We start from the raw sequence: 23,806 nt of genomic DNA, 5'->3' as shown, positions 1-23,806 counted from the left end.
ATCTAATCACCATTTCCAGTCTTCAAAAGATTCCTGTGAAGTGATGTTGTACCTTTGATCCTCCTTTTGTAAATAAGTGCGGGCCAGGGTCACTTAGAGCCCAATGTGGGTGTAATTTTAAAAAGATTTGATACGGAGAAGTGGTAAAGGATGCCCCGGAGCCCCTGATATGACATAGCAAAACCACTTGCCTGCACCTTGATCTCTCTCTCTAGCTTAGGTACTTATCTGGCCTCTATTACCACAGTATATAAGCACCACATAAGCACTGGAAAAACTTGACTGGCAAGCATTGTAGTTGATAGAAATATACTGAGCCACAATAGTTTGTGAAAGGGAAATGTTCTGTAATAATTCACTCAGAGGGGTATTATTTTCTGTAATCAGATTTCATCTCAGATTTTTTTTCTCCATAATCAGCTTAATAATATAACGCCCCCATGAGGTAGGGAAGTGGTATTAAACCCTTTTACAGCTGGGAACTGAGGATCAGAGAGATAAGGTAACAGTTTGTGGCAGAGTAGATCACTATTCTGTCTCAGAAAGATAGGGCTGCCCTGACTTCCTCCCTTTGAAATGCTGCAGGAGGGGATGAGCAGAGGGGGAGGGGGAAGAGAAGGGGAGGTAATAGTGGTGGGGATTGGTCTATGACTTGCAAACCTCCTTCTCCCCTCCAGCCTTTTTTCCCTTATGGGAGGCATAGGCAAGAATCCCTCAACTCCAGGCCTGATCCAAAGCCCAATGTAGTGGTGAATGGCAACGGGCTTCAGTGGGCTTTGGATCAGACCTTTTGAGAGTGCTTCTTGAAACATGACAAGATAGCTACCCCCATCTCTCTAATGATCTCTCTATATACAGTGAACGGATTCAAGTGCAATTACTGATGCAATCTAAATGTATGAATATGTCCTCCACACATTAAAATATTCAGTGAGGTGCAAAAGCCTAAAGAAGAGGAATGTAATATTGTTTTTATGATTATTACTATTGTTGTTGTTTTTGTTTTGCTAATGATAATTATTATTATATTTTTAATGATACTTCTCATTGTGGCTATCTGGAAACAAATAATAACTGCCCTGCTCTCCATGTAAGAGTTCCAGGGGAGCAACTGGAAGTTGTGGTGAAAAAGTCAGCATCAGAATCGTGTGGATGGCTCCTGTCCTTTTAAAAGTAGCTTATGACTTATGTAATAAAACCATCCATTTAAGGAAAAAAATAAAATACCTGTTCATCCAAATTTGGAAGTTACTTTTTTCTCTTTAGAGTGTGACATGCCTGAGTGCGTATCAATCAAATCCTCACTCCTTCCCCTCTCTGCAGTTCTCAGAGTCAATGGAGTGGAGGGTCATTGTACGGTATTACAACAATGGCCCATTTTTAGCCTCTGTCCCACTGGTTTTTTGACTCTGTTGATTAAATGGATCATATTGCAGCGTTCCACGTGGTAATTATATTAGATGGGGGGACGCACTGATCTACTGTCGCACGATAACACCATTCGAGAGCATTTTAATGGGGCTTGGCAGATTTAAAAATTATTTGAGGGTCCTGGAGTGTCAGACATTTCAATTTGTTATCAGGCCACTCATATCACTGCAGCAGTCATTAAACATATACCTTAATAAGGTTTCTTCTATGTAGGGTCAGTCATTATGGACGAGTAGGGGAGGGGAAAAGAAATAAATACACAGCTCCTCCTTCCAAGAGAAAGACTCAGGAAGTAATACAGTGGAGTCTCTACAGAGTACTGAACCATGTTTTCTAGATTTGCAAACAATGCAAGCAATATATTTGCATATCCAAAGCAAATGAGAGAATGTAGATAAAAACAAGACTAGCTAACATCCTTGTTTTACATACTGTAAACACACTCATAATCACAAAGATGAAAAGTTAATTATTAGATCACACGTTGACTTATTTTACCACTAGGATAGGAGCTAATAGCCCACTTGGGTCATCTTTGACTTTATTAGGTTTTTACACCTGGGACAGTCTTTGCATATTACAATTAATCATCATAAATCATCAAGTACCAAGAGCAAATTAACGGATTAGCCATCTTCACCTTTCAAGCTGTAGGTAGAGCTGTGGTTTAGCTTCAAAAGGAAAGGGCTACATTCTCCATATGGTCTTAGATGGGGATGTTCTTTAAAATTCTTTTCCTTTTTATTGAATCTCTTTTTTTCAGATTTCTGTAAGTTTTGCCCTAAATAGCCTCAAACACACACACTCATTGTACACATTTTAAAGAATGGATGTTTTGTGAAGTATACACTGCTTTCAAAACAAACAATCAGAGACAAAAGGAGAGGAAAATAAGTTTGGGACAAGACACTGTTAAAAGCACAATTAAAGGCATATTGTGAGGTCAACTTAAACCGAAGGTTTAAGTTTTGTAAAAGTAAGGTTTGACAAAACCTAAATTCAGTGGAAATGCTTGTATGGCATTTAAAAATAAATTCCAGTGGAAATGGTGGTTTTGTAAGATTCAAACAATTTCTAGCAGTGTTTGCAACACAGGCATTGCGGCAGTATGCAGGGCCTGATCCTGCAAATGCTTACTTCTGTGAGTAGTCCTAAAGGTTTGATCCAGCTTCCACTGAAATCAAAGAGACTTTTGCCATTGACTACTGTGGGAGCAGGATTGAGCCCTGAGGGATGCCTCATCTCAGACTCATACTCAGAGCAGTTTATTTGTATTTACTGTGAAGGCGAATGTAGTGAACAAACTAAACAAGCAACGTCAATGGTACAAAGTGAATTAGTTTTTAAAAATTCTTTCAGCTTAACTAATCTAAAGTATTCTTAATAGCACAGATAACGTGACATGTTTCCAAAGCTCCAATAAGGCAGTTCTGTCTTTTGAATTCACTGAATGACTTCAGTTGTCTCAGAACAACAAAAACAACCAGACAAATAAATTGACAATATAAATTAGTCCAGTTGGCAAGAGGATCCTTATTTACAATCTACATCCAGCCAAACTTCATTCTTCAATTCCATCTGCAGTCAATGCCAGTTTCAACAGCTTCCAATAGACAAGTCTTTGGAATTCTACCACACATAATGTTCCAGACCGTAAAGGTGCAGTAACCCAAGGCAGCACCAAAGTTCTTAAACTTCTATATACCACATAGGAAAATTATACATAGTTAAATATATTGGACCTGATCTGGTTTTCATTTAATTAAATGACAAATCTCCCATTGACTTATACGGAAGCAGGATCTGGCTGATGATATTTAACCTGGATATGTGCCTTTAAGAGAATTCTTTATTAAATATTCATCTATTTTTGTAGCATTCAAGTTATTCCCTTTTCCCCAAATGGCAGTTTTATAAGTTATGAAAATAAGGAAGGTTTATCACTGATGTGTGTGCAAAATTCCTATTAACAGACAGTACAATGGTTACATACTACATTCATTGAAGGGAGTATATTTGTGTTAATCAAAACATTAATCCAGAAGGAACCATTTTAGGGGACAATTTTCTGTGTAAGGTATATAAATGAGTGTAGCCTATCCTCTCTAAGAAAGAAGAAAGAATCCAGCAGAAATAATATAAATCCACATCTAATTTAAATTACACAAATCAGAGGGAGAAGGAACAAGCTGTCAACATGTGGCATTAGCTGTCATCTACAGCACAATTATTGTTATAAAACATAAAAACAATTGGAGACTGCAAGAATTTTTATAGTAGCTACTAATGTACCAGCAAGAGCGGCAGGCTTCATGGCTGTTTCTATCACTTGACTATACAGTACTCATGCATAGGGATTGAGTTTATTTTGCTTAGATATTTAAGACTGAAAATGTATATGTTCCAATTCATTTGTTCCCACATGACTAACATTTTCTTAATATCTTTATTTGGTGAACAAAATATCTTATTCCAAATGGTACCTTTATTTAATTTATTTACTTCAAATTTAAACAGATGAGATACATAAAATTCAACTCTCCCAAGCTCTAAGAACCTTGATAAAAATTAAAACCACAATCTGTAACAAAAACAGAACAGCAATAGCAGACTAGTGCTTAATCCCATCCATCACAAGACAGCCAGTTGAGCAAGGACAATACAAAACAACCCCACATCAGCTGCCACAAACATACTAAATATAAAATATAGGGAGCATGAGGAGTGGTTTAGGGCATAGGTATTATAGGCCCATGTCCAGGTATGCAGCATATGGAGTCATGTGATTACAGCAGAATCTCTGCTTTCACTTTAAAAAAGTAGGTTTCTGAAGGAGAAGAGGACAAGATCAAGCAGCACAGCGTTCATCTTCTTATCAAACGTCAAATCCAAAAGAGACGCCTCAGGTAAGACAAGTTGATTTTGAATTCACTCCTCTGACAAATGAAACCAGAGCCAATGCTAACAGATTTCACGCTCATTTACAAACCACCACAGACTAATGGGTTCATAAAGGAGCTCGCTGATGCCTTGTCGTCCCAGGAAATTTTAACATGCATATCAACAGGCCATAGATAAGGGGCATAAGTCCCAAAACCCATCTCCACACTTGCCTTCCTAAGACTTTCATAGGTCATCTCTGGTCCAACCCACATGGCCAGTCACACAGTGGACTTGATCTTTGGCCCAGGTGTCAATATCAAGGACATCAAAACCCAGCCACTGTCGTAGACAATTCATCACCTCACTAAGGTGGTGGTCAGAGCTCTTCCAGATCCCAGGCAACAAGACAGACCCAGGATCCTGATTCGACCACAAAGTCTCATGGGCTCCACCAAATTCCAAAGCCTGCAAAGGACAAAAACACTCCACGCACAGGATGAGGATCTGGTGAATCATTATCTTTGTACACTAGCCTCAACCATTGACACTCTGGCCCCTAAATGGTCCTCCCCGCTGTCCACAGAGATCTCCTTGGATTTCTAACACCCTGTTCCAGATGAAGACAGAGGTTCAGAAACTCACGTGCTGATGGCAGAAAATGAAGGCTGATACAAACAGAATAAAATGTGTTCCTTACAGCTTATGCTGAGGCTGTATTAGAGGCCAAGAGAACTTTCCCTCTAGCCTTCACTTGAAGCTGCCAAATCATCCCTCCATCCCAGGGAGCTTTCCAGGGTGGTAAACTGCTTCAAAAATCCTCTGTGCCTGGCATCAGAACTGAGCACCAACCGCTGTGAAGAACTATTACCCTGCTTTGCTGAAAAGATCACACACATGGGGGATGGCTTCCCAAACTACCTGGACCTGCTCCACCTGAACCCACCAACCAACAGCCCACAATCACAGGGATGGCCCAGTGTTTGGATGAGATCAGCTCACAGAAGAGGAACAGCTGGTTGAAGCTGAACCCAAGCCAGACAGAGATGAAGCTGGTGGGCAAAGGAAAGCATTTTAAAGAGTTTGTAGCCATGATGCAGTCACCTTCAGTTGAAGATACACACCCACAATTGGGCAATTCAGTCCATAGTTTAGAAGTGATCCTGAATGCATCTCTGATGTTAAGCTTTCACATAGCAGTATTCATAAATAATGCCTTCTACAATCACCAATTAGGTGGGAGACTCCATCCCATCCTAGCGAACAATTACCTGCCCTCAGATATTCACCTGGGCATGAAGCCTTTAGCGCTTAGGAAACTCCAACTGGTAGAGAACACTTCAGCAGGACTCCTAAGTAACACACAAAGCATATTAAACCTGTCCTCTGTGCCCTACTCTGGCTTCCTATATGATCTCAACTCAAGTTCAAGTTCTCAATCATTATCTTCAAGGCACACAATGGTCTGGCCCCAAGGTATCTAAAAGATAACTAAATCTCCAGGATGAAGATTGTGGACAATAACTTCACTCTTCTGGCACAATGGAATATTGTACAATGAGGTAAAAGCTCATCTGTGCAGGAGCCTGACGGCAACTGGGATAGGAGTGGTTGAGCCTCATTGCTAGAGCAGGTGTAAGTAGCCAGGAGTTGGAGCCCAGCATCAGAAACGGAGTCAGAGGCCAGATGCCAAAGCCAAGGGTCAGCACCAGAGTCAGAGGTCAGGAATCAGAGCCGAGGGTTAGAACCAGGTTACCTGGAATGAGGCCGGGCAGGGGCATGGCTGGCTCCAAGGCCGGAGCAGAGTTGGAACAAAGCTGGGAATAAGCAGGCACAGGTGCTGTACAGCCATGAACAATGCTTTGAGCAGCCGCTGAACAGCTGCTGGGCTTAAGAGCCAGTCTGCTGACTCTTCCCCCGAATCAGGCACTGTAGCCAATTAGACAGCCTACTATAGGCCAGCTGTGCTCGTTAGGTTGGCTGGAGACTGGCTCTGCTGAAGACCCTGTTCCTGACACAGAACCATGGAATGAACTCCCACAGGAACTGAGGTCCATCTCAAACCTCACCATCTTCCACTCCAAGCGTGCACTTCTTTGATGTTGTCTTCTCTAACATAGACATCTCTCTATATAAAAATAATTTATTACTATTAATTATTATTATTATTATTTATTATTAAAAATCAAAAACAAAGGACGCCACTGCACACACTTCTCCCCTGGGGAGGGGATGAGAGTACAAACACAGGACAGATGGTAGCCACATTGCTTAATGAACTGCTGGAAGGCATTCAGATGCTACAGGAATGGGCATGGTAGAACAAAATATTTAGAACAGAATAGCCCTCATGATTATGAAGAAAAGCTTGAAAATATGACTTCAGTGCAACCAATGCAGTGATGTCTGCCTGAGTCTCCAGATAGCCTGAAACAACAGGTCTCACTACTGTGGATTGCCTCATTCATCTTGTTGTGATTGTAATTCCAGGATCCATTGCTATGCGGGGGAGGGCCCATCAACAGAGGACCCCTACCCCAGAAGAGGACTCTTGTGTATGAAAGAAGGATTAAAGTTCAGCAGCCCGGCCCAGCTGTCAAGTAAATATATCCAAACTGCTGCTGCAAATAATACCAACCCTATAACTCTGCAAATGAGAGGCCCTGGTACTCCCAAAGGAAAAGGGGGCCCCTTGTTGCCAGTTCCAGTGGCAGAAAAGGGGCCACATGCTGCAATCCCTGCCTCTCTGTGGAGGCAGGGCCCATGGCACAGGGATATGGCTAGGGGCAGGGCTGCAGGGTTGAGCTATGGGAGACACCACGTTGTGATATGCCTAGGGCACCAGCTCTGGGGATAACTGTTGTCTTTGGCGTGCTTTATTTCATAGAATATCAGGGTTAGAAGGGACCTCAGGAGGTCATCTAGTCCAACCCCCTGCTCAAAGCAGGACCAATCCCCAACTAAATCAAAGTATTTCGTAATACTAGTTTTTAAAATCAAAAGAAATTAAATCACAAAACACAACTTAACCTGTACAAAAGGACTGTGGATAGATAACATCATTTTAAAAGTGATACCTTAATTATATGGCATCTAGTTATATATGTTAATGATATATACTGACCTATCTGACCATCTTTTGTAACTGCATAGTGATATTTCTGCCTGAAATTCACTAGCAAAAACCAATTAAACAAAAAACTGGTCCCTGAAGTCAGAAGGAACAAGGGAGGCATTTATTTTATACTATTACTGTATACAAAGAAGTGTGCCCAGATCTGAAAGTGGGTAGGCAAGATATGTGTCTTAAGCACCATTTTACAATGGTGGTTAAAGACTATTCTTCATCTAGCTGAAAACAGGGGAGACAACATGTAGCACTGTCCCTTTTTCCAGTACCAATGTACAATTCTTAGGTCAGTGTCACCACTCTGGTGACATCCTGGGCCTTGCTTTAGTATACATATATACTAGGGCTGTTGATTAATCGCAGTTAACTCACGTGATTGACTAACAAAATAATTAATCACGATTTTAAAAAATGAATCGCGATTAATTGCAGTGTTAATCGCACGATTAAACAATAGAATACCAATTTAAAATTTATTAAATATTTTGGATGTTTTTCTACATTTTCATGTATATTGTATTCTGTGATGTAATTGAAATCAAAGTGTATATTATTTTATTACAAATATTTGCACTGTAAAAACGATAAAAGAAATAGAATTTTTCAATTCCCCTCATACCACTACTGTAGTGCAATCTCTTTGTAGTGAAAGTGCAATTTACAAATGTAGATTTTTTTGTTAAATAACTACACTCAAAAACAACAATGTAAAACTTCAGAGCCTACAAGTCTGGAGAAAGGGTAAACAGTGAGGTGGCAAAGTTTACACACGATACTAAGCTGCTCAAGATAGTTAAGATCAAAGCAGACTGTGAAGAACTTCAAAAAGATCTCACAAAACCAAGTGATTGGGTAACAAAATGGCAAATGAAATTTAATGTGGATAAATGTAAAGTAATGCACATTGGAAAAAATAACCCCAACTATACATATAATATGATGGGGGCTAATTTAGCTACAACTAATTAGGAAAGAGATCTTGGAGTCATTGTGGATAGTTCTCTGAAGACGAGCACGCAGTGTGCAGCGGCAGTCAAAAAAGCAAACAGGATGTTAGGAATCATTAAAAAAGGGATACAGAATAAGGCAGAGAATATCTTATTGCCCTTATGTAAATCCATAGTACACCCATATCTTGAATACTGCGTACAGATGTGGTCTCATCTCAAAAAAGATATACTGCCATTAGAAAAGGTTCAGAGAAGGGCAACTAAAATGATTAGGGGTTTGGAATGGGTCCCATATGAGGAGAGATTAAAGAGGCTAGGACTTTTCAGCTTGGAAAAGAGGAAACTAAGGGGGGATATGATAGAGGTATATAAAATCATGAATGATGAGGAGAAAGTGAATAAGGAAAAGTTATTTACTTGTTCCCATAACATAAGAACTAGGGGCCACCAAATGAAATTAATGGGTAGCAGGTTTAAAACAAATAAAAGGAAGTTCTTCTTCACACAGTGCACAATCAACCTGTGGAACTCCTTGCCTGAGGAGGTTGTGAAGGCTAGGAGTATAACAGTGTTTAAAAGAGAACTAGATAAATTCATGGAGGTTAAGTCCATTAATGGCTATTAGTCAGGATGGGTAAGGAATGGTGTCCCTAGCCTCTGTTTGTCAGAGGCTGGAGATGGATGGCAGGAGAGAGATCACTTGATCATTACCTGTTTGGTTCACTCCCTCTGTGGCACCTGGCATTGGCCACTGTCTGTAGACAGGATACTGGGCTGGTTGGACCTTTGGTCTGATCCAGTATGACCATTCTTATGTTCTTGGTGCTTGGAGAGGGAGAAGTGTGGTGTTCTTTCTGCCTTTGTTTCTGGTAAGAGTCAGTTCCTGAGGCAGAGTTGCTCATGGGAACAGGGTGTTGGTATTGGGCTGAGGTTTCTGAAAGAAGCAGTTGCCCTGCATGCTGTTTGACCATCTCTGTTCAAGGACTAGTATATATTAAGGCTGTCAAGTGATTTAAAAAATTAATAGTGATTAATCACATGATTAAAAAATTAATTGTGATTAATGACTTGATTAATCGCACTGTTAAACAATAATAGAATGCCATTTTACTTAAATGTTTTGGGATGTTTTCTAAATTTTCAAAAATATTGATTTCAATTACAACACAGAATACAAAGTGTACAGTGCTCACTTTACATTTATTTTTCATTATAAATATTTACACTGTAAAAAAACGGAAGAATAGTATTTTTCAATTCACAATACAAGTACTGTAGTGCAATCTCTTTATCATGAAAGTTGAACTTAAAAATGTAGAATTATGTATAAAAAAGCCTACATTAACAAATAAAACAATGTGAAATTTTAGAGCCTACAAGTCCACTCAGTCCTACTTCTTGTTCAGCCAATCGCTCAGACAAACAAGTTTGTTTACATTTACAGGAGATAATGCTGCCCGCTTCTTATTTACAATGTCACCTGAAAGTGAGAACAGGCGTTCTCATGGCACTTTTGTAGCTGGCATTGCAAGATATTTATGTGCCAGATATGCTAAACATTCGTATGCCCCTTCATGCTTCGGCCACCATTCCAGAGGACATGCTCCCATGCTGATGACGCTCATTAAAAAAATAAATGCATTCATTAAATTTGTGACTGAACTCCTTGGAGAAGAATTGTATGTCCCCTGCTCTCTTTTATTGCCATATATTTCATGTTATAGCAGTCTCGGATGATGACCCAGCACATATTTTTCATTTTAAGAGCACTTTCATTGCAGATTTGACAAAACACAAAGAAGGTACCAATCGGAGATTTCTAAAGATAGCTACAGCACTCGACCCAAGGCTTTAGACTCTGAAGTGCCTTCCAAAATCTAAAAGGGATGAGCTGTAGAGCATGCTTTCAGAAGTCTTTAAAGAGCAACACTCTGAGGCAGAAACTACAGAACCCGAACCACCAAAAAAGAAAATCAACCTGCTGCTAGTGGCATCTGACTCAGATAATGAAAATGAACATGCATCGGTCAGCACTGTTTTGGATAGTTACCGAGCAGAACCCATCATCAGCATGGGAGCATGTCCTCTGGAATGATGGCCAAAGCACGAAGGGGCATACGAATGTTTAGCATATCTGGCACGTAAATACCTTGCAATGCCAGCTACAAAAGTGCCATGAGAACGCCTGCCGTCCCATTCTAAATGCCGCCCCAAGCACCTGCTTGGAAAGCTGGTGCCTGGAGCCAGCCCTGCACTGGGCCCAATCCTATTTCCTTGCTGTCAGAAATTCTTCATATTGTCAGGACAATCCCCTTCAATGTTATTCTCTCCAACTCCCACCACCACCACCACCCACACAGTACCCAAAATGCTTCCCACTGTGATATGGAAAAAGATATCCTGGTTTTATATTCCTGAACTCTACCAAAGAGAAACAGCAGCTCTGTTTCTGAGGTGAGCTGATATCACAGCAGATACAGTTCTGGCAAATGGGGAGCGAGGGGTATATTCCCACCAAACTAAAAATACCCTGCAGTTGTGAGCACTTTATTCCCTGACTTATCTTACAATGGACAGTAGTAAGAAGGGTCTTGCACCTTTAAACCACCATAATATGACATAAGAATGAAATGTATCCAATATCAGCCTGAAACTAAGAACAATTGTTTCAAGGTCATTTTTATGGCTCTTTTAACATTGATGGCACACAATATTCCCATTGATTTCACTGGGACTTGCACATAAGGAATGAAGCATTAATTCCCAGTTCAGTTTTACCCAATCCCATTTTGGAGACCTCAGCCATATGTACACACAGCTGACTAGCTTTATATGCCAGGAAAACAAAGCAAACAAGGTGGGTGAGAGAACATCTTTTATTGGATCAACTTTTGTTGGTTAAAGGGACAAGCTTTGGAGCTTCTCTCTCTCATATCCTGGACCCAACACGACTACAACAACACTTAAAGCAAACAGACAAGTAAAGAAAAAGCATTTTACTTTGCCTGCCCACATCCGAAAGTGAGTAAGAGAAATGACCTCAGCACCACTTTAGAACTTTGTTAAAGACTATTCTGTATATGGTTGGAAGCAGGGAGACAAAATGTACTGTTGCTCCTTTTTCCAGTACCAACATCTTATTCTGACTCCGGCATCACCTCTCTGGCGAGTGTCTCACAATCTTTAGCACTCCAACACCCCTGAAAGGTAAGGCAGTGCTATTATTGAAGATATTTTTTAAAAATAGTCTTGCAACCCAACTTGATCCTACACAAAAGTTAATCATGGGCTTATAGCATTGTCTGTTGCCATGAAAAAGATACAGGGTAGGAAAAGTAGTTGTTCTGGGCAGGTTTGCCATTCAAGAAGTGGAATTTGGACATGTTGGCAGAGGGCTAGAATTTGACCATCCTGGATGAGCAATGTGTGTGTGGGAGAAACTGGGAACTGGAGGATGGGTAGGTGGGGTCTGATGTTACCTTGAGAACCAGGTGGGCACTCAACTGGAAGAGGGAAATGAGGATATAAAAAGATACAAAAGGAGCAGGAGGTAGTTCTGGAAGGAGACCAGATGTATGGGAGCAGTGACAGTCTACCAGCAGAGGCCTTTCTCTACTCAGAAAATAATATAAAAGTAAAATAAGTTTATGTTCAACTCAATCTGTGCACTTTTCACAGCAGTTAGTTTAGTAGAAGTCTGTGATTGCAGACTTCAGAGTCATATGGCCCCATGGTACATTCTACGCAGTAATGAACCACAGACTCACTCACTACCTGCAAAGTCTGCAACTTAATGACTAGTTGGGATTTCTGGGGCTGAGATGAAAATGCGAACAGTCTCCCCTTTCAAGTGTCTTACTGTACTCTGACTGCAGATGATACTGAATAAAGTTGTAAACATATAAACCAGTCATTGGAGTTGAGAGCTTGTCACTGTACTTTTCCATTGTCTGACGTACAGGGTTAGTCTTTGTGTCCTGCAAAATCCACTGCTGAGACCCCTTCAAAATTTGAAGGAGGACCCCAGCCAATATGTGGCTGTGGAGACACAGAGGCTGCCTGGGCTGCTCTTTATGGTTCGAGGGCCATCCTGATCGCCCCTCCATCCCATATCCAGCTGTTTGCAGCTGAGTCACTCAGCTGTCAAGAGCCAAAATGATTTCTGGCCACAATATGGAGAGAGGTAGCTCAAAATTGTGAGAGAACCTAGAAATAATGGAGTACAGGTGTAATCCCAAGTGACGCAGAGAAGAGACTAGGTAAAAAACAGTGCAGATTAGAATTAGCAGAAGGAAAGAATAAAAACATTCTGTAGGTAACTATCAGTCTGTTGGTAACTATGCAGACACAATGTGGAAGCAGTTTGCTTTTACTTTTCTGAATAAGACTGATTTTTCATCTAGATTTGCCTGGTTACCTCATGGGTGTGTCATCTCATAGATAAGTGATCAAATGAAAGCTCTCACAGCAAGTCTCTTGGGAGGTCAATTAGAAAACTAAAGTTGATTAGAAATGTATAATCAGAAAAATACTGTGTTGCATTTAAAAATCAGTCCCAAAATAGAAAAATCCTCTTAATAAAGTACAGATACTTGATACATCATCACAGAATAACAACTCCCTTTCTGCATGGCTTCACCTAAACAAAGTCACCCCATCGGGAGTTGTCATAAATATAAAGGGAAGGATAACCACCTTTCTTTATACAGTGCTATAAAATCCCTCCTGGCCAGAGGCAAAACCCTTTCACCTGTAAAGGGTTAAGAAGCTAAGGTAACCTAGCTGGCACCTGACCCAAAATGACCAATGAGAGGACAAGATACTTTCAAATCTGGAGCGGGGGGAACAAAGGGTCTGTCTGTCTGTGTGATGCTTTTGCTGGGAACAGATCAGAAATGCAGACTTACAACTGTTAAGTTAGTGAGTAATCTAGGTAGAAATGTGTTAGATTTCCTTTTGTTTAATGACTCGTAAAATAAGCTGTGCTGAATGGAATGTATATTCCTGTTTTTGTGTCTTTTTGTAACTTAAGGTTTTGCCTAGAGGGATTCTCTATGTTTTGAATCTGATTACCCTGTAAGGTATTTACCATCCTGATTTTACAGAGGTGATTCTTTTACCTTTTCTTTAATTAAAATTCTTCTTTTAAGAACCTGATTGATTTTTCATTGTTCTTAAGATCCAAGGGTTTGGGACTGTGTTCACCTGTAGAAATTGGTGAGGATTCTTATCAAGCCTTCCCCAGGAAAGGCGGTGTAGGGGTTGGGGGGATATTTTGGGGGAAGATGTCTCCAAGTAGGCTCTTTCCCTGTTCTTTGTTTAAGACGCTTGGTGGTGGCAGCATAGGGTTCAAGGACAAGGCAAAGTTTGTACCTTGGGGAAGTTTTTAACCTAAGCTGGTAAGAATAAGCTTAGGGGGTCTTTCATGCAGGTCCCCACATCTGTACCCTAGAGTTCAGAGTGGGGAAGGAACCTTGACAGGAGTGCTGCCTAAAGCACCCATTTATTACCATGTGTTCTGCTTTATGAAACAAATGTGTTTCTGCACTCATTTAATCACCAGCAACCTTCCCATAACTAACTCTTTACTTGTGAGCATGCTAACTAGGGCTGATCAGAGCCGTAAGTAGGAAATGTAATTTTGCTCTCCAATTGCCCTATTCATTATCCTCCTCAGCATTTACATTCTGCACAATATTAGGATGTTGCATATAATGTGATCATTTACTATGTGGCTGTGACTGCCAAATACAATGAATAAAATAGAGTCTTCTGAGAGAGTTATTCTACATACAGGAAAACCACCGCTTAATTTAATGGGGTTTAAAAGTTATCAAGTGCAGTGCAATGTATATAGAACATACATTCTGTGTTTTCAGTTTTCTTTTATGTACAGAATAAAACAGACTAATATTTACAGTCCACATGACTCATCAAGAAACATATTGCTTCTCTCAGCCCTTTCAGGGCAGAAATAATTGTTAGTTATATTTGTGCTGGTACCACTATATCCATGAACACGTAGAAGGGGAAATATTTTTATCTACTATGGGTATTTTTCTTTCTATTCAGCTAATTTTACATGTAAATAAACATGACAGGCATTAGCAAACTGGGGAACCTAAACCTGTAGTGCCTTTCCCTAAAAAAACCTGCTTTGATCTAGCTCAGAAGACGGACTGAAAGATGCATGTGTTCAAAGCAGCAATAATTTTTGAGGGGAATGCTGGCTTTTCAGAAGGTCCTTTCCCCCCGCCCCCTCTCCTCCCACTAATTGGAGCCAAGATTTAAAGACTTTAAAACTCACAATTGATTGACAGAAGTTATATTTTTATAAAATGCGGCATTTGTGAAGAAATCCTTTCATATGCTAGAGACACAGGCATGGAGTACATGTGTGCCATGGTGATAAAACACAGAGTCTGAAACCCTTCCCATTTGACTCTATCTTAAGCTTTTCTATAGCGATCACCACCACAGTATACAAGCATGTATTGGGTGTGAATTAATTTTCATGGGTAGGACCTATGAAAATTATCTTTAAGTAAGTGACTTTACTTCTACAAAATGAGGTGTAATAACAGCAGCACTGTTCAGTTGGTGTGGGACTGATGGGAAACATACTTCTCATGGCTGCTAGTCTGGATGTAATCAGCCTTATACCTCATGTACACCTGAATTATTCATTCATTATACTATTTCTCATTAGAACAGCTGCATGCTTTGGAGCTTGTTCAAACAAAGACTGCAAGCGCATACTCCATACTAGCACTAGAAATTACACTGAATGTTGACTGTTTGAAGGTAGATGCTGCATTGAGCGAGTAGCTGTTCTTCAGTGGGACACTACATTGAAGTTCATTCTATTATACAGGTGGGAGTTAGAGCGGCCATGTGGAGTTGGTTAAGAAACACTAGCCAAATAATTTTATTTGCTCACAGTATTTTCCAAATAAATCATTCAGCAAACAGATGGTTTAAATTAAAAGTCTATGTCACTTTTGGAAAAGAGTAGTGTAACTCCAGTGACTGATCCGATATCCCTTGTATCAGTCAAATAGATTTCAAATGCCCCAGGACTACATATTCATTATTGCAGGCATACACTGGCTGCTATATTGCCCATACAGTCACTGCACTACCAGTGTCTAGCTCATCACTGTAAGGCACTTTCATTCTTGATTTCAAGAATATCATGAGTATGAAATGTGTTCTATGAAAAAAACAAAATCCTATTCTGTTCCAGAACATCATGTGGAATGCGGAGCAGAGGTTAGTCAATACTATTCAACCCAAATGAATTACACTGGAATTGGCACTGGGGCTTCTGGACACTACTTGTAATATAAATATATGATAACAACAACAATCCAGAATAGCGTAACCTTTCTGCCACGTGGAGTCGGCAGCAACAAGGGCTGGGTTCAATATCTATTCTAGCAGTTCCTTTTTAACAATAAAACATAAAACCGGCTCAAGCCCCCACCCAGTAACCTGGAAAAATTGCACCGCATCCCTGGGCACCTCTAGGAGGCAATACTTCCCCCTCAGAAGCACTTGTGTGAAGAAAAGGAGCTTTTTATAAAAAGGGGAAAGTAACCCAGCATTAACTTGGGAAAACGCCACAAGCATTATTCAGAAGCATATGACCATGAACAAAACACCCATCCCGGAGTACACTGGGCAGTGCCCTTGCCAGAAAGCCCAACCAACCAAAGTTCCTTCAATGTGCCACTCCCCTCCCCCACCACCACACCCCACTCACAGTTGTTGTCCTTTGCCAGAGTTCAGAGGTGCATTCGCGTGAGTTCACCTCTCACAAGGGCAGCGGGGGAGGCGCCTTGGCTTGCTCCTCTATCAATTGCTCTGTCATCACTCGCTCAGCTTGTTGATCGCTCACTCCACTGTCAGCTGCTCTGCTGTCACTCACTCCACCACTGCCCTCTCTACTGCAACTGTTGGGGTGTCTTGAAGTCCTACCACTTAACATGACTTTCAGCTGTTAGTGGGGGGGCCTCTGTGCAAGTGCAAGCTGGGCAGTCTCTTTCAGCAGAGACATTGTCCCACCACAGGTCTAATACGTAGACCTGGTTATCAGTGGTTTCCGCTCTAGTGATCCACAACAAAAGACTTTCAAGTGAGACTTAATCAGCTCTGTTATTACACAGCGGAGAGGAGGAGGGTCAAAGGTGTCTAGTATTCTTTGGCAGGGCCCATACAACCAGGTAGAAACATCTGCCCATTCTCAATCTCATCTTCTCTGAGCTTTGGCACCCCTACCCCCTTTATTAGCCCTGCACCCAATAACAGAATGACTTGCAATCCAACACCAGCCAAAACTGATCATTTGAGCAAAGGAGATCCATCCTGCTGTGCACCTAGCTAGAGTGCATGTCTATGCAAACAAGGTTGGTTCCTGAAGTCTTCTATCCCATCCCATCACTACATGTCACAGGAGAGCTCATTCAGACCCTGCTTACATCAACATTTCACAATATGAGGCTCTCTCTTAACATAGGGAAAAGGAGAAAACAGATTATTCTGAACTGTTTTGTTAAAAAGAAAATGAATATGTGCTAGGTCAGCTCAGTGACTTAGGTCTTGTCTACATGGGGAAGTTTTTTCAGTATAATATAAGGTTTGAATTTAAACTGATATTGTTATACCAATATAACACACACATTAACACTCATATTGTGGTATAAGAGTTTCTTTTTACAATTTGATGTATATTGTTTGGGAAGTGGTTTAAGATAAACCAAAAAAAGTCACTCTTATTCCAGAATAGGAGCGTTTACATGGTGGGATTTGCTGATATAACTATATAACTGGTAAAACTTTCTCATGTAGGCAGGGTCGCACAAATAGTGAAGCAACCTGCCATAGAGGAGGACAGATTTATGAGTGATTTTAGGGAATAGTTCTCTGACTATGGGAGCAGAGGGGTGTTTGGGAGAGGATATACTGGACTCTAAAGGAGGTGAGAAGGAGGGTTGGCCAGAGAACAAGATTTCCATTTGTGAAAAATTTCAACCTTTTAAAATTCGTTTTTATTCTGATCTGAAACAAAAATTAGATCTTTAATTTTTTTTTCACAAAAAAAGACACACAAGAGAAAAAGTCCCACCCAACCCACAATAGCAAATAGCCCCCTGCTTAGTGCACTCACCTGGTATACAGGAAATGATTCCACAGAACACTGGTTTCAATAAACCAGCATTTTTTGGCAGAAAATAAGTTTTGTTGAATTTTTTTCCATCAGCTCTAGTGAGGCGATGGAGGGTTTGTTTGTCACCTTATACATGTCTTCTAGTTGTAATACTGTGCTCAGTCTGGCTCTCCAAGCCAAGACAGTAAACCTAGAATGTTTCATTTACCAAAGTCCTGGACCATTCTCAAATAACTGTTAAGCAACAAGAACCACTGAGATCTAAGCTTTAGAGTGTCCCCTGAAATTAGCAAAGAGTGGTGCAGTGATTGTAGAGCTCAGCCTGTCAGATTTATCTGCCAAGGCTTGCTCCAGAAATCACCAGAATTTAGATTTGGAAGACATAGCTATGTGATTTCAGAACACATTGCTTTGAAGGTCTGTTTCTGCTCCCTAGCTCCACCTTCTGAAACTGCTTTTAACCATTGATTGACCAAATTCTTCAAGCCTAAAAGGCAAGCATCAGATTTATTTCTGAGAAGGAATGTGTTTGCCATCTATTGCCTTTGTATTTCCTTTTTGTCGTCAGTTAACTCAGCATACATTGGCAGCACCTAGTTCCCTGCTAGGCACACAGATCACTATGGTTTACAGATGGCCTACAACTAATGAAATGGCAAAAGAGGAAGTTGGGTTGAAAGAGGCAAAATCTGATCCATTTAATCACAGACAATGATAATGTTTCTGTTTCTGGGTAGTGGTAATGACAAACATAAAGACATAACTTGGGGTGATAGTGTCCTGAATTAGTTATCACTGCAGATAATATTTGATCATTAGTTCCATCTACACAGAATTGGCATTGTACTTCTATTTTCTTAAAAACAAAGCTCTGTTTGGGTTCTTTTATCCAGGATCTTTGTCGTAACACTGAGTCTCTGGAAACCTCATGTATCTCCACTGAACTATTTTTCATCCACTAGGTAAGTTTTGTAATAAATCTTTGTCTGCCTTTAGTTAACCTGTGAGCCTGAGGTACTCACCAGTCCCACAGCGGTGAAGTTTACTCCCCACTGCAAGGAGCAGCTGATACAGTGGCACCTGATATGTGCCACTCAATGTATGCAGATAAATTGGAGCCAATTGATCATCATGTCTTCACCACTCCTCAGTCTTACTGAATACAAAAAGTTGCTTACTGGATACTGACTTTGGTATCCCTACAGGTTTCTCTGTTTAGAGTTTAACATTTCAAAAGTGGTCATCATTTCAAAATCTATGTTTTGGAGTGGTAAAGGTAATCTTACATCATAGTTCTGTTGCCATGTAGGGGCTGGTTCAGCCCCTGGCATAAGTTAGGGCTTAGGGCTGTTCTAGTTTGTACATGGCTTTCTATGGCCAAACAGGGCCATTCTAGCAGCCAGGAATAGCTGACATATGGAGGTGCTCCTGCCATGCCCCTTAAAGTCCCCTATATTAAAGGTTGTGGTGATGATGGGGGTTGTGCGGGATCTACACAATGCACAAGTTCCCACCACACAAGGGAAATTTCAAGCTGGCCAGATCTGATGCTTTACAACAGCACAGGAGTGAGACAGAGAATAGAGCCCTAGGACCTTAACTTTGATCGAATATTCAGTGGGTAACCAATGCAGTGTTCAGGGTACCACATAAAGTGCTTCCTTTGAGCAGTGCTTGCCAGCAGGCAGGCTGCTGTGTTCTGACTCCTGGAATACCCTTATTTTTTGTGGATTGTGTCCAAAGTACAGTATATTGCAATAATTAAGCCTGAAGGTCATAGATGCCCAGATTATTGTGACTGTGTGAGGAGCTGAATTTAAGAATGGCCATACTTTGTCAGACCAATGGTCCATCTAGCCCAGAATCCTGTCTTCTGACAGGGCTCGGTGCTAGATGCGTCAAGAAAAATGGCCAGAACAGGGCTAGCTATTGAGTGATCCATCCTGTTGTCAAGTCTCAGCTTCTGGCAAAAGTTGCCTGGCCAGCAAAAGGTGGTAAAAAGGATTTTATACTGTTGTTGCTATGTGGGCGTCCTATACCAAGGAGGAGTCCATGGCTGTGACTGCACTAGGATTTGATTTTTTTTTTGTCAAAAATGTCGCACTCTGCTCCACATCTTGCAGCACCAGTAGGAACACTTGTGCAGCTCCTGTGTTCAGCAAGGAGTGTGTTGTCTAACCCAGAGCAGGTCCAAAAGACCTGGTTTTTAAAATGCTGGCAGCAGTCAGAGGCCTTCTTATACTAACACTCCCACTGTTGAGACCAATGGTGCAGCTACCCTGGTGATAGCAACAGAGGAGAAATTTTGCCAAAATATTCTTGTGTGGCTACATCATAATTGGGTAGATCTGGAGGGGAGGAAAAAATGTGGCAGAAGGCACCCCAAGAAGAAGAGAGAGGCAATAAAAGATGACCAGAATTGTCCTGTTCCTCCTCTCCCATCTATTCTGGTCACTACCCTTCTATCTCCTCCCCAAGCTTTCACTATCTTTTTTTCATCTGCTCTAATATGGCATAATTTTACTTTGTGAAATAATATGACTGAATGCAGAAGCACTTCTGGGGAGGCATCACAAAGCACCAGTGAAGTTCTGCAAAATGATGCGGGGAAGGGAAAGAACTCAATTCTTATATATTCTAGCTCCCTTTGTCACCCTCATTGTTAGCAGCTCGGTGATTTTATTCAATGCCTTAATCTCTCCTTCTCTGTCCTGTACCCTTTTCCTTTCTGAAAGGATTTATTGTCAGTCGAACCTTTCGTTCTAGATATAGTTGAAGAATTAAATTATTGTGAGTGTCAGTGGTTAGGGAGCTCTTCTTTAAATATTATATTAATTCAACAGTGGTTAGAAAATAGATAAAGAGATTACAAAACTCGTTAACATTTTACATAAGCAGCATCTTAACCCACCCAACTTGCTTTTCTTTTATCACAAAAAGAAAAGGAGTACTTGTGGCACCTTAGAGACTAACCAATTTATTTGAGCATGAGCTTTTGTGAGCTACAGCTCACTTCATCAGATGCATGCCGTGGAAACTGCAGCAGACTTTATATATACACAGAGAATATGAAAAAATACCTCCACCCACCCCATTGTCCAGCTGGTAATAGCTTATCTAAAGTGATCATCAGGTGGGCCATTTCCAGCACAAATCCAGGTTTTCTCACCCTCCACCCCCCCACACAAATTCACTCTCCTGCTGGTGATAGCCCATCCAAAGTGACAACTCTTTACACAATGTGCATGATAATAAAGTTGGGCCATTTCCTGCACAAATCCAGGTTCTCTCACCCCCTCACCCCCCTCCCAAAAACCACACACACAAACTCACTATCCTGCTGGTAATAGCTCATCCAAAGTGACCATTCTCCCTACAATGTGCATAATTAAGGTGGGCCATTTCCAGCACAAATCCAGGTTCTCTCACATCCCCCCCACCCCCATACACACACAAACTCACTCTCCTGCTGGTAATAGCTCATCCAAACTGACCACTCTCCAAGTTTAAATCCAAGTTAAACCAGAACATCTGGGGGGGCGGGGTAGGAAAAAACAAGAGGAAATAGGCTACCTTGCATAATGACTTAGCCACTCCCAGTCTCTATTTAAGCCTAAATTAATAGTATCCAATTTGCAAATGAATTCCAATTCAGCAGTTTCTCGCTGGAGTCTGGATTTGAAGTTTTTTTGTTTTAAGATAGCGACCTTCATGTCTGTGGTTGCGTGACCAGAGAGATTGAAGTGTTCTCCGACTGGTTTATGAATGTTATAATTCTTGACATCTGATTTGTGCCCAACTTTATTATCAGACTAACACAGCTGTTACTCTGAAACCTTTCTTTTATCACAGTTACTCTAATTCCCCTCCAACCACAGGGAAACTGAACACTGAACACTGAACAGATTGCTAGATCCGCTTTGGGGGGTGAGACAGACTAGTTGGAGGGCCCCTGGCTTTGAGAGGGATTTGGGGACTTATGCTTAGGGTTATACCTCCCCACAAAAGCACCTCAGGTCGCTGCATCCAGTGACAGAAGCCACACAGTTTCTCTCCAGAGTCCAACATGTGGTGTCCCTTCAGACCAGTCTGTTCACAAATATCCCCTTTTCCGTCACACTACTGATCAGGACAGTAACATCACTCTCTCTGTTGCACACAGACTGTTTTGGGCTAGAACTAAGTCAGAATCAACTTTTACCTCTCCTCTCAAATAGGAGGATTTAGCAGATTTAATCAGAGCAAAATTACTTCGTCTAAAAGTGACCTGATTTTAGGGAACTTTTCACTCATTATTTGGGGGAAACCTTTTGACTTTAACTGAAGGTATGAGATAAACTAATGTACAATCTTACTAATAAGTGAGGAGCAGCAGATCCCCAGTCCCTGGTCAGTATTCTCACCTAAAACTGGTGCAAATACAAAGATATGATTTGTCGTAAAGGGATGAAGTGGCTGACTCAGAGGTCTAACAGTAATGCAATATGCAACCAGGTGCAGGGAATCTGATATCAGGTTTAGGGCTAGGGTCCTGATCCACAAAGTAACTTAGGAGTTGTATGAAGTTGAATGCATTTTAAGCTGAACAAATGAAACTTTAATAAACCCTGTGGATTGCTCTGCCTATGTGGCTGAGTTGCTTCCAGACTTGCTCCCTGCATTTCCTGATTTTCTGGTATCCCATCAATAACAGTTCCTCCAGGGAACATGGGTCCTCTGACTTCAGTTCCATTGATCAGCATACATCTTCCCTCTCTTACAAACATTTAAATATAAATATTTAAAACTAACAATTGGTTATCAAATCCCGACCCAGTGTCCCACTACCCCAGAGGTTACTAGAACATATAGTTGAGTATGGTCTTTACAACACATTCAGCTGGTTACATAGTTTGAGAGATAGTTTGGGCTCCTTACCTGTGATCATACCCAGACAGACTATCACTTGCCTCTGAGTTTAGGAAATTATTTCTGTGGTGTCTTCTCCCTCCCTATGGGGTGGCCTCCAGATGGTTCTCTGTCTCTCTGTCCTGTGATGATCTCTGTATCTCTGGGTATTGTGTCTGCTGGTTTATAAGTGTCTCCTGTTCCTTCAGATCACTTGTCCCTCTTGTGTAGTCTCCTTGTATGTCCGGGGTACCAGTGCACCCATCATGAATCCTTTAATCCATTCCTTCTGGGGTCATTGTAATGGCTGGATCCACACAAGAGTGCCAGTCTCCAGGGCTGGTAGGTCCTTGGCTGACCTGTGATACTCTAGTGCCTGTTTTCTCTGTTTTGGTGGCCATCTCCTCCTGGCAGCACCTCCATCCTACTGGCTGCAACAGGTCTCCCCTCGCTGGTAGCAGGGTTTTGGTCCTTGACCCATCATTGCCTACACCGAACTGTTGTGGCTCCCCTGTGATGGGGTATTCCTCCTATGTGCCAAAAATGCTAACCAGGGGTCTGAACCAGAAGAAACAGCCTTGTGTAACAGACTCCTAGCTGTTTTCACATTATTCCACCTTTATCTGTGGGTATGTTGGGGAGGAGATGTGATGATCAAACTCCCATTTGTGTACAAATTCCTTGAATTCTTCCAAGGCAAATTGGGGTCCTGTCAAGGTTCCTCCCCGACTCTGAACTCTAGGGTACAGATGTGGGGACCTGCATGAAAAACCTCCTAAGCTTATCTTTACCAGCTTAGGTCAAAATTTCCCCAAGGTACAAAATATTACACCCGTTATCCTTGGTTACTGGGGAAGAGCTGTTTGGATGCGTCCTTCCCCCCAAAATACTTCCCAAAACCTTGCACCCCACTTCCTGGACAAGGTTTGGTAAAAAGCCTCACCAATTTGCCTAGGTGACTACAGACCCAGATCCTTGGATCTTAAGAACAATGAACAATCCTCCCAACACTTGCACCCCCCCTTTCCTGGGAAATGTTGGATAAAAAGCCTCACCAATTTGCATAGGTGACCACAGACCCAAACCCTTGGATCTGAGAACAATGAAAAAGCATTCAGTGTTTTACAAGAAGACTTTTAATAAAAAATAGAAGTAAATAGAAATAAAGAAATCCCCCCTGTAAAATCAGGATGGTAGATATCTTACAGGGTAATTAGATTCAAAAACATAGAGAACCCCTCTAGGCAAAACCTTAAGTTACAAAAAAGATACACAGACAGAAATAGTTATTCTATTCAGCACAATTCTTTTCTCAGCCATTCAAAGAGATCATAATCTAACACATACCTAGCTAGATTA

Source organism: Lepidochelys olivacea (assembly GCF_965140295.1).
Source record: "Lepidochelys olivacea isolate rLepOli2 genome assembly, chromosome: 1".
NCBI classification, from domain to species: domain Eukaryota; kingdom Metazoa; phylum Chordata; order Testudines; family Cheloniidae; genus Lepidochelys; species Lepidochelys olivacea.
The sequence above is the reverse complement of the archived record's forward strand: the minus strand, read 5'-3'. Positions refer to the sequence as shown.